The sequence below is a fragment of the Lactuca serriola genome, chromosome 9, assembly GCF_051521515.1.
Source record: "Lactuca serriola cultivar US96UC23 chromosome 9, Lser_US96UC23_V15, whole genome shotgun sequence".
NCBI lineage: Eukaryota > Viridiplantae > Streptophyta > Magnoliopsida > Asterales > Asteraceae > Lactuca > Lactuca serriola.
The window spans coordinates 83,642,389-83,657,007 of NC_136416.1; positions in this window are offsets into that span (position 1 = coordinate 83,642,389).

Sequence of the window (14,619 nt, forward strand, 5' to 3'; positions counted from 1 at the left end):
AGTGCTATATGCCAAAATGGTCCTGCCCTCCGGTGTTTTATGTCTGGCCCCTGTCTGTACATAGTGGTTGGAAAATATTGTTTAACGCTTATATAATAATAATAATACTAAGACTAATAATTGGTCACGGTAAATATTATACTAAAATTTAGCGATAATAATGCTAGGTTTCGTCGAAGGAAAAATAGAATCGTTAGAAGCAAGCGCTGCCCGATTTTGGAATCATCACTTTAACAAGTGAGTGCATGGTTACTTTCAGCTTACACATAGATATGAAGTATTTTATATAAATTACGTGCTATGTGTGCATATTATCTGAATACTTGCTATCTATGTCGGATGAACAGTGTTATACATGTTTTCAATGATTTAAACTGCATATGTATTTTATATCTATGAAAATGTTAGGGTAAAACATGGGTAGATGTAATAGGTGATGTGTGATAAAATGATGAGAGGCCTCGATGTTGGTGTTGTTGATTCTGTCATCTAGCGGAGTATGGATGACGACCACGGACTCTTCTAGACAGTCCATTGGAACACTAGCAGGCTCGCAACCTGTAGGTGTTTGTGAACGATGTGTTCACCGGTGTACTCCATCCCCCACATGGTTGCCTTTAGGACATTTATTGCCGAGGAATCCCCTTAGCAGTAGTGTCCGTCCCGATGATGATCCTTAGGCTAGGTCCCTTATGATAGGTGTTTAGGGACGTAAAGTGAGGATAACGGGAACGGGTAATCAGGTTATTGTTGATTGATGAAATTAATAAACTTATTTATTGTGGGTTGAAAACCCTATGTGCTCACCAGGCTCCCAAGCCTGACCCACTCAGTTTTATGTATTACAGGTAGTGGCGCTTGAGCATAGATATGATGTTTGGATGAGGGATTACGGATATAGGCTTGTAGATATGAAATAATGTAGTAAGGCTTATATTGTACTGTTTATGCTTTTGATCTGTACGAACATGACATCCCAAGTCTTTTAATGAAATACATTTCTATGGAAATGCTTTTGATAAATCTTTATCATATTTTGTTTTGGGACAAATTCCGCAACACTTTTATTTAAAATGTTACTCTAATTTTTAAACAAAGCATAAACAAAATCGATCTTTTCTGGCCGTGAGTTTGGGGATGTCACAGTTGGTATCAGAGCATTAGTTTAAGCGAACTAGGAATTTGTAGGATTTCTAGACTTAAACTTAGAATGCTAAGCGATCATTGTGAGGTGTGAGCACTAGCTTATTTTAGGAATTGTGCCTAAAATACTTTTATGTGCTAAATGCTTTGTGCATAATATGCTGTTAATTGTTCGGATCTATGGTCTGTTGCCGACCGGATCTGGAAACCTTATGTGTTTAGGATTCTAAACGTACGACTACGATATTAGAACTAGCATGTAAACGTTTCGAAGTGATAAGGACGATTTAAAACGTCTATCCTAAATAAAGATCTAAATTCACCTTATTCGGTGTATAGATCAAGATGGCAAGGACCCGTAGCGGAAACGTGAACGCAAATGGAGGTAGGAACCAACCCCCAGTGGTTTAGCAAATACCTGTTGTTGAAGAAGTTGCACCTGAGCCAGTCACCATGGCTGGAGTCAAGCCATGATTCAGGCTATGCTAGCTGAACAAAGGGAAGAAATGAGACGAATGCTCCACGAAAATAGGGACGAACCTACCATACATGTTGAACCGACAGAGCCAGTTCCCGAGCCATCTGAGGAAGGGAACTATAGCCGCCAAGTGAGTCAAGTAGGGACTCAAGGTGAGCAAAAGGATGGCCCAGAAGGGAGAAACAACAAGGATGGGCGGATGTACAAAAATTTCTTGGGTGCGAAACCACCAAGTCTCTCAAGAAGCCCAAAGCCTGTTGAGATTATGGACTGGATCTACGAGATGGAGATGGTGTTTGAGAGCTGCGACTGCAGCGAGAAGCAGAAGACTGTCTTCGCTGTGAGACAATTGAAAACTGGAGTCTTGAGCTGGTGGAAGCTATTGGCAGATACAATGCCACGGGGAGAAGCTCTGAAAATGTCATGGGATGAGTTCTTGGAACAACTGAAGGCGCAGTACTGTTCAGAGATAGACCTGATTGATCTGAACAATGAGTTCCAAAATTTGAAGAAAGGGAGAATGAGCATCGATGACTATGCTGCTGCATTTACGGAAAAGATGAAGTTGTTTCCATACCTAGTGCCAACCGAACTTTCCAGAATTGAGAAATTCGCAAACGGACTGCCGGCTGACTTTGGCCCAACAGTCAAGATGGCAACCACTCTGAAATCAGCTGTTCGAGCAGCTAAGAACGTGGAGACCCAACAAAAGGAAAGAGGTCCGGAGAGGGCTGAGGTTGGTGAGAAACGGAAGTTCAATGGATCCTCGAAGTCCAACAAGAAGAGTAGATTCTCAAAGTCTAGTTCGAGGGGAGGAGGATCAGAAGCGAAGTGGTGTGACAAGTGCAAGAAGAAGCACTCTGGGAAGTGTGACGGAGGGGTCACTTGTTACAAGTGTGGAAAGCCTGGGCACTACGCCAATGAATGCACCCTCAACCAGAAACCCTGTTATGGGTGCAATGAAGAAGGGCACATTTTGAAGGACTGCCCGAAGAAGAAGGAGACAGGAAGACCCAACATACCACCGAAGCCGAAGGCGAGAGCCTTCCAGATGACGCTCGAGGCTGCAAAGGAGGCAGCAGACATCACTTCAGGTACCTTTCTTGTAAATGGTTTGCCTGCAAATATACTATTTGATTCCAGAGCCAACTACTCCTTTGTGTCGCATAAATTTGGTGGGAAATTAGCATTGTCTGTAGAAAAACTAGATAATGCCCTGATTGTAGAAGTTGCCAGTGGCAAATTCGTACCTGTTAGTAATCGTATTAGGAACATCGTCATTGACCTAAACGGAAACGAATTCCACGAAGAGCTATTACCCATAGAGTTAAACGGTTTCGACATCGTTTTGGGTATGGATTGGCTTAGCGCCAACGATGCTGAGATTCAATGCCGAAAGAAGATAGTAAAGGTAAACCCACCCGGAAAAGAATCATTTATGGTGTATGGGGACAAACACAGAGTGAATTCTGGAATCATCTCCCTGATGAAAGCCAGGAAATGTTTGTCCAAAGGATGTGCATCATACTTGGCATTCGTAATCGATGCCAAGAAGGAGAAGAAAGAGGTGCAGAATATACCGGTTGTGTGTGATTATCCGGAAGTCTTTCCCGAAGATCTTCCCGGATTACCACCTGATAGGCAAGTGGAGTTTCGTATAGACTTGTTACCAGGAACAACACCGATAGCAAAGGCACCTTACCGATTAGCACCGACGGAGATGAAGGAGCTCATGACGCAACTTCAGAAGCTGTTGGACAACGGTTTTATTCGACCTAGTTCATCACCCTGGGGAGCTTCGGTGTTATTCGTGAAGAAGAAGGACGGAAGTATGAGAATGTGTATAGACTACCGAGAGCTGAATAAGGCAACGGTGAAGAACAAGTATCCATTGCCGAGGATTGATGACCTATTCGATCAGCTGCAAGGTTCGAGCTACTTCTCAAAGATTGATCTTAGATCAGGATATCATCAGCTAAAGGTGAGAACGCAGGATATTGAGAAGACTGCATTCAGAATGAGATATGGACACTACGAGTTCTTGGTTATGTCATTCGGGCTAACCAATGCTCCCGCAGCATTCATGGATTTGATGAATAGGGTTTGTAAACCATTCCTCGATAAATCTGTGATAGTGTTCATCGACGACATTCTCATCTACTCGAAAAGCCAAGAGGAGCATGGCAAGCATCTACGGGAAGTATTAGAAGTGTTGAAGAAGGAGAAGCTTTTTGCAAAGTTCTCCAAATGCGACTTTTGGATACGGGAAGTCCAATTCTTGGGTCATGTTGTTAACCAGGAGGGAATAATGGTTGACCCCGCAAAGATCGAGGCTGTAATGAAGTGGGAACGTCCAAAGAGTCCCACGGAGATTCGAAGCTTTCTAGGATTAGCCGGATATTATCGACGATTTATCCAAGGCTTTTCTTCGATAGCTGCTCCATTAACAGCTTTGACTCATAAAGGAGCTACGTATACGTGGAGTGAGAAACACGATGAGGCATTTGAGAAGCTAAAGAAGAAGTTATGTGAAGCACCGATACTTTCTCTACTCGATGGAGTCGAAGATTTCGCGGTTTATAGTGACGCTTCTGGAGTCGGGTTGGGTTGTGTTTTGACCCAAAGAGAAAAGGTGATAGCATACGCATCTCGACAATTGAAAGAGCACAAAAAGAACTACCCCACTCATGATCTGGAGTTGGCAGCGGTAGTTTTTGCCTTAAAGATATGGAGGCATTACCTCTACGGCACGAAGTGCAAGCTCTTCACTTATCATAAGAGTCTCCAGTATCTCTTTAATCAGAAGGAGTTGAACATGAGGCAACGACGCTGGCTAGAACTTCTCAGGGACTACGACTGTGAGATACTTTACCACCCAGGTAAAACAAATATTGTTGCTGATGCTCTCAGTCGGAAAGTCAATCTGGAAAGGAAAAGGCCAAGAGCGTTAAGAATTGAATTCGTCTCGACGATTGTGGAAAGTATCAGGAAAGCTCAAGAAGAAGCTTTAGAGAAAAATGACCGAAAGGAAGAACGTTTGGGAAGAACGTTAGTGTTTGGTACAAACAGTCGAGGACTGAAGGTATTCCAAGATCGAATTTGGGTACCTAAGACGAGAGGAATAAGAGATCTTCTGATGGAAGAAGCACACAAGACCATGTACTCGATTCATCACGGTAGCACTAAAATGTATAGGGACCTAAAACCCTACTACTGGTGGCCGATGATGAAGCTCGATGTTGCGAAGTATGTGGCCAAGTGCGTAACATGTGTGAGGGTTAAGGCACAACATCAGAAACCGTATGGGAGTTTGGAACCTTTACCTGTACCCATGAGTAAATGGGAAGACATCACCATGGATTTTGTGACTAAACTGCCCAAGACGAAGAACGGTCACGACATGATTTGGGTAGTCGTGGATCGTTTCACCAAGAGTGCACACTTCATAGCAGCCAACGAGAAGTGGTCTATGGATAAGCTCGCAAATGCTTACGTGAAGGAAATTATAAGACTTCACGGTGTCCCTCTTACGATTGTATCAGATCGTGATAGTCGTTTCACGTCAAGGTTTTGGAGGAGTCTACAAGAGGAGTTAGGTACAAAGTTGTGTTTGAGTACTGCTTATCATCCGTAAACTGATGGTCAGAGCGAAAGAACGATTCAGACGCTGGAAGATATGCTGAGAGCATGTACCCTCGAATTCCAAGGGAATTGGGACGAGCACTTACCTCTGGTAGAATTTTCCTACAACAATAGTTTTCACTCGAGCATCAAGATGGCTCCTTATCAAGCCTTGTATGGGCAGAAGTGTCGTACGCCGTCTTGTTGGCTTGAAGCCGGAGAGAAGCAGTTTATGGGCCCCGAGATAGTCCATGAGACTGCTGAGAAGTTGAAGGTGATTAGGGAAAGGATGTTAGCAGCCCAGGATCGTCAGAAGAGCTATGCTGACAAGAAAAGACGACCGATAACTTTCGAAGTTGGGGATTCCGTTTTGCTTAAAGTCTCACCGTGGAAGGGACTTATACGATTTGGGAAACGAGGAAAGTTGAGTCCAAGGTTTATTGGACCGTTCAAAGTTCTTCAGAAGATAGGGAACCAAGCTTACAAGCTGGAATTGCCCGAAGAACTCAATGGTATTCATAACACCTTCCATGTGTGTTATTTGAGGAAATTCACGGGAGATGTTCCCGACATAATTCCAATCTCAGAGTTAAGGATGGATGAAAATAAAAGGTTGATCGAAGAGCCTGAGGCAATTGTTGACCGTAAGACTAAGAAGTTACGACGCAAGATGGTCGACTTGGTGCTAGTCCGATGGAAACATTCGAATGGGTCGAATCTCACTTGGGAAACAGAGGATGACATGATGAGTCGCTATCCACATCTGTTTGTTGGTGCATGATTCCGTGACGGAATCATCCTAAGGGGGAGAGAATTGTAACGCCCGGGTTTCAAGGCTAAGCATTTTTTGTCAATGTAATAGTCTAGGTCAACTCTTGTAACTCTTTTTGAAGTAATAAAGATGAAATATTTGAGTATTATGTGAATTATATGTGTTTATTATTTAATTATAAATGTATAATTAATAAAGAATAAAAATGAGCGTCAAAATTAAAGTATGAGATAATCCCGATATCTCTACATAAAGTTGTAGAATATGTCTCAAGGTTTCCGTGCATATAAGGAACGCCGAAATCCGAGTTATAACGAAGAAGTTATGACCCGTCGAAGTTTCACGACAGAACCGGCACGATACCGGGAAGCGTGAATAGTGAATTTACGATAGAGCGAGATTTAGCCTTAGTGATCTAAACGAAAGTCGTAGAATATATTAAACTAAGAACATCGATAAAAAGAACGCCCAAATCTGACTTCGTATGAAGAAGTTATGAGATTTTAAACAGACCAATCCTGTCTCGGCTTGTTAAAAATATAACTTTAAAAATAAAGTCAAAATTAGCCGACGGAGTCTAAACAAAAGTTGTAGAGTACGTCTTCACCTACGCGTGGATATAAAGAACGTCAAAAACGGAGTTCGTATGAACGAGTTACAAATTATAATAGCATATTTACGTATTAAAATAAAGTATAAATCATGTATACGTACACATATATATACATATGTATATATCATTAGAAAGGTATCGACGATGCGGTCATTATAAGACTAATGTTGAGTTCTTTCGACATTAGTTTAGTACAAATATCATTAAATTCATTTATAATACTATTATAGAGGGGTGTTTAGTTGTTTATATAACTAAAAGGTCATTAAGTAATTATGGAGGGTAGTTTTTGAAAATTCAATTAGTATAAATAAGAGCCTTGGGCTCTCATATTTCTTGCACCATTCTCTTGATTCAAGAGTCTTTCTCTCCTTATCCCCCGAGCATTTCGGTCCCTCGTGATTCGACTTCTCTTTATGTAGCTTAGTATAGTAAGGTGAGCGCTGAAGCGCTGCACGAATCTTTCTTAGAAAGATTCAGCGACGAAGTTCTGCCCCTGCAGAGCCCGACTCCTAGCTAAAACCCCCTTGTAAGTAAGTTATGCTTACCTTATTTTAATATAGCTTATATTTAAAATTAGTATTGTTATTATGAACTTATAATAAATATTTGAGCTATTATTATAACTTATATAAGTGTCGTTATAATTTTTTTTTAACTACTCGCGGTACGGGGAATCTGGTTTAAAGGGCCGCATAGGGTTGTTGGATTTCAGAAGTGCTATATGCCAAAATGGTCCTGCCCTCCGGTGTTTTATGTCTGGCCCCTGTCTGTACATAGTGGTTGGAAAATATTGTTTAACGCTTATATAATAATAATAATACTAAGACTAATAATTGGTCACGGTAAATATTATACTAAAATTTAGCGATAATAATGCTAGGTTTCGTCGAAGGAAAAATAGAATCGTTAGAAGCAAGCGCTGCCCGATTTTGGAATCATCACTTTAACAAGTGAGTGCATGGTTACTTTCAGCTTACACATAGATATGAAGTATTTTATATAAATTACGTGCTATGTGTGCATATTATCTGAATACTTGCTATCTATGTCGGATGAACAGTGTTATACATGTTTTCAATGATTTAAACTGCATATGTATTTTATATCTATGAAAATGTTGGGGTAAAACATGGGTAGATGTAATAGGTGATGTGTGATAAAATGATGAGAGGCCTCGATGTTGGTGTTGTTGATTCTGTCATCTAGCGGAGTATGGATGACGACCACGGACTCTTTTAGACAGTCCATTGGAACACTAGCAGGCTCGCAACCTGTAGGTGTTTGTGAACGATGTGTTCACCGGTGTACTCCATCCCCCACATGGTTGCCTTTAGGACATTTATTGCCGAGGAATCCCCTTAGCAGTAGTGTCCGTCCCGATGATGATCCTTAGGCTAGGTCCCTTATGATAGGTGTTTAGGGACGTAAAGTGAGGATAACGGGAACGGGTAATCGGGTTATTGTTGATTGATGAAATTAATAAACTTATTTATTGTGGGTTGAAAACCCTATGTGCTCACCAGGCTCCCAAGCCTGACCCACTCAGTTTTATGTATTACAGGTAGTGGCGCTTGAGCATAGATATGATGTTTAGATGAGGGATTACGGATATAGGCTTGTAGATATGAAATAATGTAGTAAGGCTTATATTGTACTGTTTATGCTTTTGATCTGTACGAACATGACATCCCAAGTCTTTTAATGAAATACATTTCTATGGAAATGCTTTTGATAAATCTTTATCATATTTTGTTTTGGGACAAATTCCGCAACACTTTTATTTAAAATGTTACTCTGATTTTTAAACAAAGCATAAACAAAATCGGTCTTTTCTGGCCGTGAGTTTGGGGATGTCACACCTTTCCTCGTTGCATTAGAACACATCCCAAACATTGGTTTGATGCATCGCAGTAGACCACAAAGTCTTATGTTCCTTCTGGCAGGGACAATATAGGTGCGCTGCATAGGGCTTGTTTCAGTGTTTGGAACGCAGTGTCTTGCTTTTCTCCCCAGTTGTAGGTTACACCCTTCTGAGTCAGGGCAGTAAGGAGTTTGGCAATCTTTGAGAAGTTTTGTATGAATCTTCGGTAATAGCCAGCAAGGCCCAAGAATTGTTGAATTTTCGTTGGAGTTCTTGGAGCTTACCAGCTATCGATTGCCTTGATCTTGGAAGGGTCCACGTGTATCCCTTCTTTGCTGACCACATGACCAAGGAAATCTACTTTCCGAATCCAAAATTCGCACTTTGAGAATTTTGCGTATAACTTCTCTGCCCTTAATGTTTCCAAGACCTACCGGAGGTGTTGACTATGTTCTTATTTACTCTTCGAATAGATGAGTATATCATCTGTGAACACGATCACAAATTTGTCCAGGAAAGAACGACATACTCGGTTCATTAAGTCCATGAACACTGTCGGTGCATTTGTTAATCCAAAAGGCATCACTACAAACTCGTAGTGACCATAACGAGTTCGGAAGGCCGTCTTGGTAACATCTCCTTCCAGGACTTGCAGCTGATGATACCCGGATCTTAAATCGACCTTTGAGAAATAGCTTGCTCCTTGGAGTTGGTCGAGCAAATCGTCTGTGCGCGGTAGGGGATATCGGTTCTTGATTGTGAGCTTGTTTAGTAGTCGGTAGTCAATGCACATGTGAAAGGATCCATCCTTCTTCTTTACGAATAGGACTGGTGCTCCCCAAGGTGAGAAGCTCGGCCTGATGAATCCTTTATTGAGTAGTTCGTTTAGTTGGCTGGATAATTCCTGCATCTCTGCCGGGGCAAGATGGTACGGCGATTTTGCTACTGGGGTAGCTCCGGGAATCAAGTCGATTCTGAACTCGACTTGACGTTCCGGTGGAACTCCTTAAAGATCTTCAGGGAAGACATCGGGGAAATCGCAGACTTCTAGAATGTCTTTGATATCTATCGTTTCTTTTTCCTTATCTACCACATAGGCTAGGAAAACATGGTAATCTTTGCGCAGGTATTTTTGGCCTTTGACGCAAGAGATGATTTGTAAATTGGTATCAGGTTTATCCCCATAAATGATAAGAGTTTCTCCATTTGGCAGATTAAGGGGAACGGCCCTTTCGTGACAAAGTATATCAGCATGGTGAAGGTTTAACCAATCCATATCGATGATGACATCAAAGTGTAACGACCATAAATTACGAGCCAAACTAAAACATTTTAATTCATCCAAAACCATTAAGTTCATACATTTGTTTTCAAAATAGTTTAAACATCAGAGCATTTCCTAGAACCATATCACATAAATCATAAAACATGAGGAGCGGTACGATCACGCCTTCGCCTTGCCACGGTCTCCTAAAGTACCTGAAACAATACACTGAAACTGTAAGCCCGAAAGCTTAGTGAGTTACTCCCAAAATACCAACCACAATACCATACACATAACATATCATATCATAAACAGAACAGCCATGGATATCGAGTCTACAGTGTGACTGGTCCGCCTGCACCAGGCCTTCAGTCCACCCGGTCCACTCTCTCTTCGAGTCTACAGTATAACTGGTCCTCCCGCACCGGGCATTCAGTCCACCTGGTCCACTCTCTGAGTCTACAGTATGACTGGTCTGCCCGCACTGGGCCTTCAGTCTGTCTGGTCCACTTTCCGAGCCTCGGTATGTCTGGTCCGCTCTCTTGGGGCCTTCAGCCTATCCGGACCGTTCGTCGGGCCTTCGGTCTAACCGGTCCGCCCTCGGTATGTTGGCCTACAGCACAAAGCAGGACCCGCCTCAACCCAACCCCAATCCAACAAACCATGTGCACATAAACATATAATCATATAGAAATTCACAACTAATCAACCGATCTAGCAGATCACATAACATAGCAACATCCTAACCAAGATACCGACCTAATCGGTCACTAACATAGCATCATCCTATATACTAGGATACCGATCTTAACCAGGTCTCTAACATATACCATCCTAAATACCAGGATACCGACCTTAACCAGGTCGCTAACATATACCATCCTAAATACCAAGATACAGACATAGGAAAGCAATAACATAACAAACAACTACCCGGATTCCCATCCGATAAAGGGCCGACCTTGGTGCCTTAGACCATGTCGATATAGTGAGGATAACTCACCTGCAACTGCCGACTTGACGAAATAAGACCACGCTGCTTCGACCACCAGCACGAACTCCACCACTGATCATTACCAAATAAGTAAAACCAATAAACACCAATAATTACCAAAATACCCCTGGAAGACAACTGGTCAACCCTTGGTCCAAGTCAAAGTCCTCAGTCAAAGTCAACCTTCCTGGTTGACCCTACTCGTCGAGTCAACCTGTTGACTCATCGAGTTCCTATGCTCAGAAACTCCCATGCCACGACTCAACTCGTCGAGTCGCCCCAAGACACGTCGAGTCCAACAAGCTCTGAGTCCCTTCCTGCTCAACTCACCGAGTCATCCCTCGAATCACCGATTCACAACTCAACGAGAAAATGTTAGGACTTCAAGAACAGACTCGCCAAGTCCAAGAACAGACTCGCCGAGTTGTTCTTCCAACTCGCCAAGTCCAAGCTCATCATCAAACCCCTCGCCGAGTCACCCATTCGACTCACCAAGTTACTACTCAAAGTTTGATCCTTAGCCCGACTCGCCAAGTCCATTCGTGACATCTTCATTCAGACGATTACAGGCCATTCCATTGCTTCTAATAAGTAGATATGGACTCCTAGGGTCAGATTCACACGTAAAGTTTCCAACTTTACGTGTATGCAAGGCTCAACAAGCTCCAACAAGCTAAAAATGAAGGTTTAAGGCAAGGATACTCTCAATCAAACCCCAAAGCTATCACTTTCTGAGTCAAGACCAGTCTAGATCTGTATTAGCAACCACATATCTGAACCCCATACTCGAAAAGAGACTCATATATGACAATTTGGCCCTAAAACTTCATCTATGAACAATCTAAGCACAACAAGGTCAAGGCAACAGCTTTTTACCTTCAATCTGATGCCAACAAGCAAAGAAGTCAGATCCACTTTGCTCCTCTATGATCTCCCTAACTCTTGCTTCAAGTATCCTTCTTCTCCAAGCTCCACAACACACTAAATTCCCTCTCACTCTCAAATTAGGGTTTGGAAACGATGGGGAAAGCTTCTGGACATCAAAGGGGGGTGCTAAAGAGGTCGTGGTGGGGCTTAAGGTTCCTTATATAGGGTGCAAACCTAGAAATTAGGGTTTCTCATTCCAGCACGGACTCTTTGAGTCCAGCCTCCGACTCGGCGAGTCCGGTCACTTAACATGTGCCCGACACACGCTTAGACTCGACGAGTTGCAGCTCCTACTCGCCGAGTTCCTCTTTTCCAAACTTAGACTTTACCCCCCCCCCCCTGAGCTCTTGATTCTGACTTGGTATGTTACACAAATCTTCTTATAGTGATTGGCATTAGATCGATTTGAAACAAGTGTTCATTTAAATCTAGTGTGCAGCCTATGTACATATTGTTTGTGCTTTTTATTTTACCATTTGCCATTTCTACTGTGAATATCTTATTAAGTGATTGGGGTTTTGTTTAAGTAAGTGTTTGAATTCATGGCTCATGAAACTCCTCTCTGCACCACAATCAAAGAGTATGCATGCATAAGTGCTATTGAGGAGAAACGTACCCGTAACCACTGTGGGATCAGCTATTGCTTCGTTCTGCCCTATTGCTAGCACTCTTCCTACGCCTCCAGCATTCCTTGACTTAGGGCAAACTCTCTTGTAGTGCCCAGCTTCACCACACCCATAACACACATGGCCCACACCGACTCCAGGAACTTGGGTGATTGGTTGTGGCGGTGCCTTACAGAAACGGGCAGTGTGCCCTTTCCTGTCGCAGTTATTACAGTGCATCATCCGATAATTTCTGTTGTGATGGACTGTCACTATTTGTTGTTTCTTGGAAGGTTCTTGCGAAGATTGACCCTTCCTTTTGTTCCAAAACTTCTTCTTGTTGTTGTTTTAGGTATTGTTGTTGTTGTTGTTGCTCTCTATGGGTTGCTTCGGAACTATAGTCATGAATCCTTTGCAGACACCATCGTCAACGAGGGACTGTTCCAGCTGTTTGGCACTATCGAAAGTAACTGGCTTGGAAGCTAGTACACTTCCTTGAATCTGGGGTGACAATCCCGAGATATATCTCTTGATCTTCTTGCTCTCTAGAGCAACCATTCCCGGGAAAAGTATTGCCAAGTCACTGAACCTATTGGTATAGGTCGTGATGTCCGAGCCTACCATAGTAAGGCCCCAAAGCTCTTGCTCGAGCTTCTGTACTTCGCCTCTCGGGAAGTACTCTTACATGAGCATTTGTTTCAGGTTTTCCCATCCCAAGGAGTTAGCCACTACCAGAGTTAGTCACTTGACGTGGCCATTCCACCACGTTAGGGCTCGTTCAGAGAAAGTACAGGCAGCAAATATAACTTTGCTCCCTTCTTGGCATGAGCAGATCTCGAATACTGCTTCTGTTTTCTCTATCCATTGGGATAGAGCCATAACTCCTCCAATCCCATTAAAGGATATGGGTTTGCTGTTGGTGAAGTCCTTGTAAGTGCATTCCCGGAACGACCTTGGTGTTGTCCATTAGTAGAGCTATTTATTCCTCCTCCCGACCCATTGTTACTCATTTGTTCCATTGCTGCTGTAACAGCAGCTGTTACGGCAACCTGGAAAACAGCATTGTCCAGTGATTGGGGTGGTGGTGGAGGTGGTGTTGGTGTTCCTATAGTATTGATGCGTCGGGGATTCCTTCTTGGCGGCATGATTCTGCCATATGTTAAAAGACTAATCTTGATAAGTCTTCCGAAATGATTATTGAAAGTCTTAGTATTATATGCTTTACGTTCCAAACATTACCAAATTTGTAAGTTAATTGCGAAATGGAAACTTACAATAATAAGTGCATGATTTCCTTAGTATTTTAAGAATTTAATGAAATACCCAATCTCATTGATATTAATATTCGATACATCGATCAGGAAAATTTGACCATAACAGGGGTCTAGAGTACATCAATGAAAAGGGGAAATTTTGACCGTATTCAGACCCTCGAATTGTGTACTCACAGTCCTTGGGTTTTACATACATAAAGGAAAGAGTAGCACCAACGCTCACTCGATAAGTATATATAGCGCAAGATGTATGCGCTCTACTCCGAGCGGTTTGTACGTTACGGACCATGGTATGTTGTCGTGGAAGTCCAAGCTCGAGCTACTTGGCGTTCAGCCTCGATCACACGCCTCTCCATTGAGGCTTGGTTTTTCTAGAACTCCCTTACCTCAGCTCTTGCAACGGTAATGTCTTTCTGAAGGGAAAAGGTGTGCTCTATTGTTCGATCATGTTCTTCGTCCAGGAGATGAAGACGTACCACCGTGATTTGGGCAATGGCACCAACGTCCATGATTTGGTTGGCGTTTACCCTTGCTTGCTCACCTTGGTTGGTGATACGACAAGCCATGACAGGGAGTGCTTTATCAGCCGAACCTCCACTACTGAGGTTATAAAAGTCTTGTCACATGCCGTTGGGCGGGCGTTGTCCTTGTTCCCTGCTTCATCGTTTCAGATCTACAAACCAGAGGGGCGCCAGGCCCGGAAAGTCCCGTCGGAGATTTGGTACTACCTGGGGAGGATTGTAAACCTCGGGTTCTAAGTCAGTTCCCTCATCATCTTCTTCCTCTTCTTCTTCCTCTTCCTCCTCTTTAGGATCCTCTTCTGGATCTTCCTCGGGAATCTCTTCAGGATCCTCTTCTGGATCCTCCTCAATCCAACCTCCATTTCCCTGGTTTGGGTAGTAGGGATCCCCGGGGATATGAAATCCTGCCATTTCGTCTGATCAAGAATAGAGATAAGAGAATTATATATAGAATTTGAGTGTAAAGAGAAAAATTTTGATAAGACCTACACCGAGTCCTCCTATAATTACCTAGTGTATACAAATTACATATAATTGAGATTG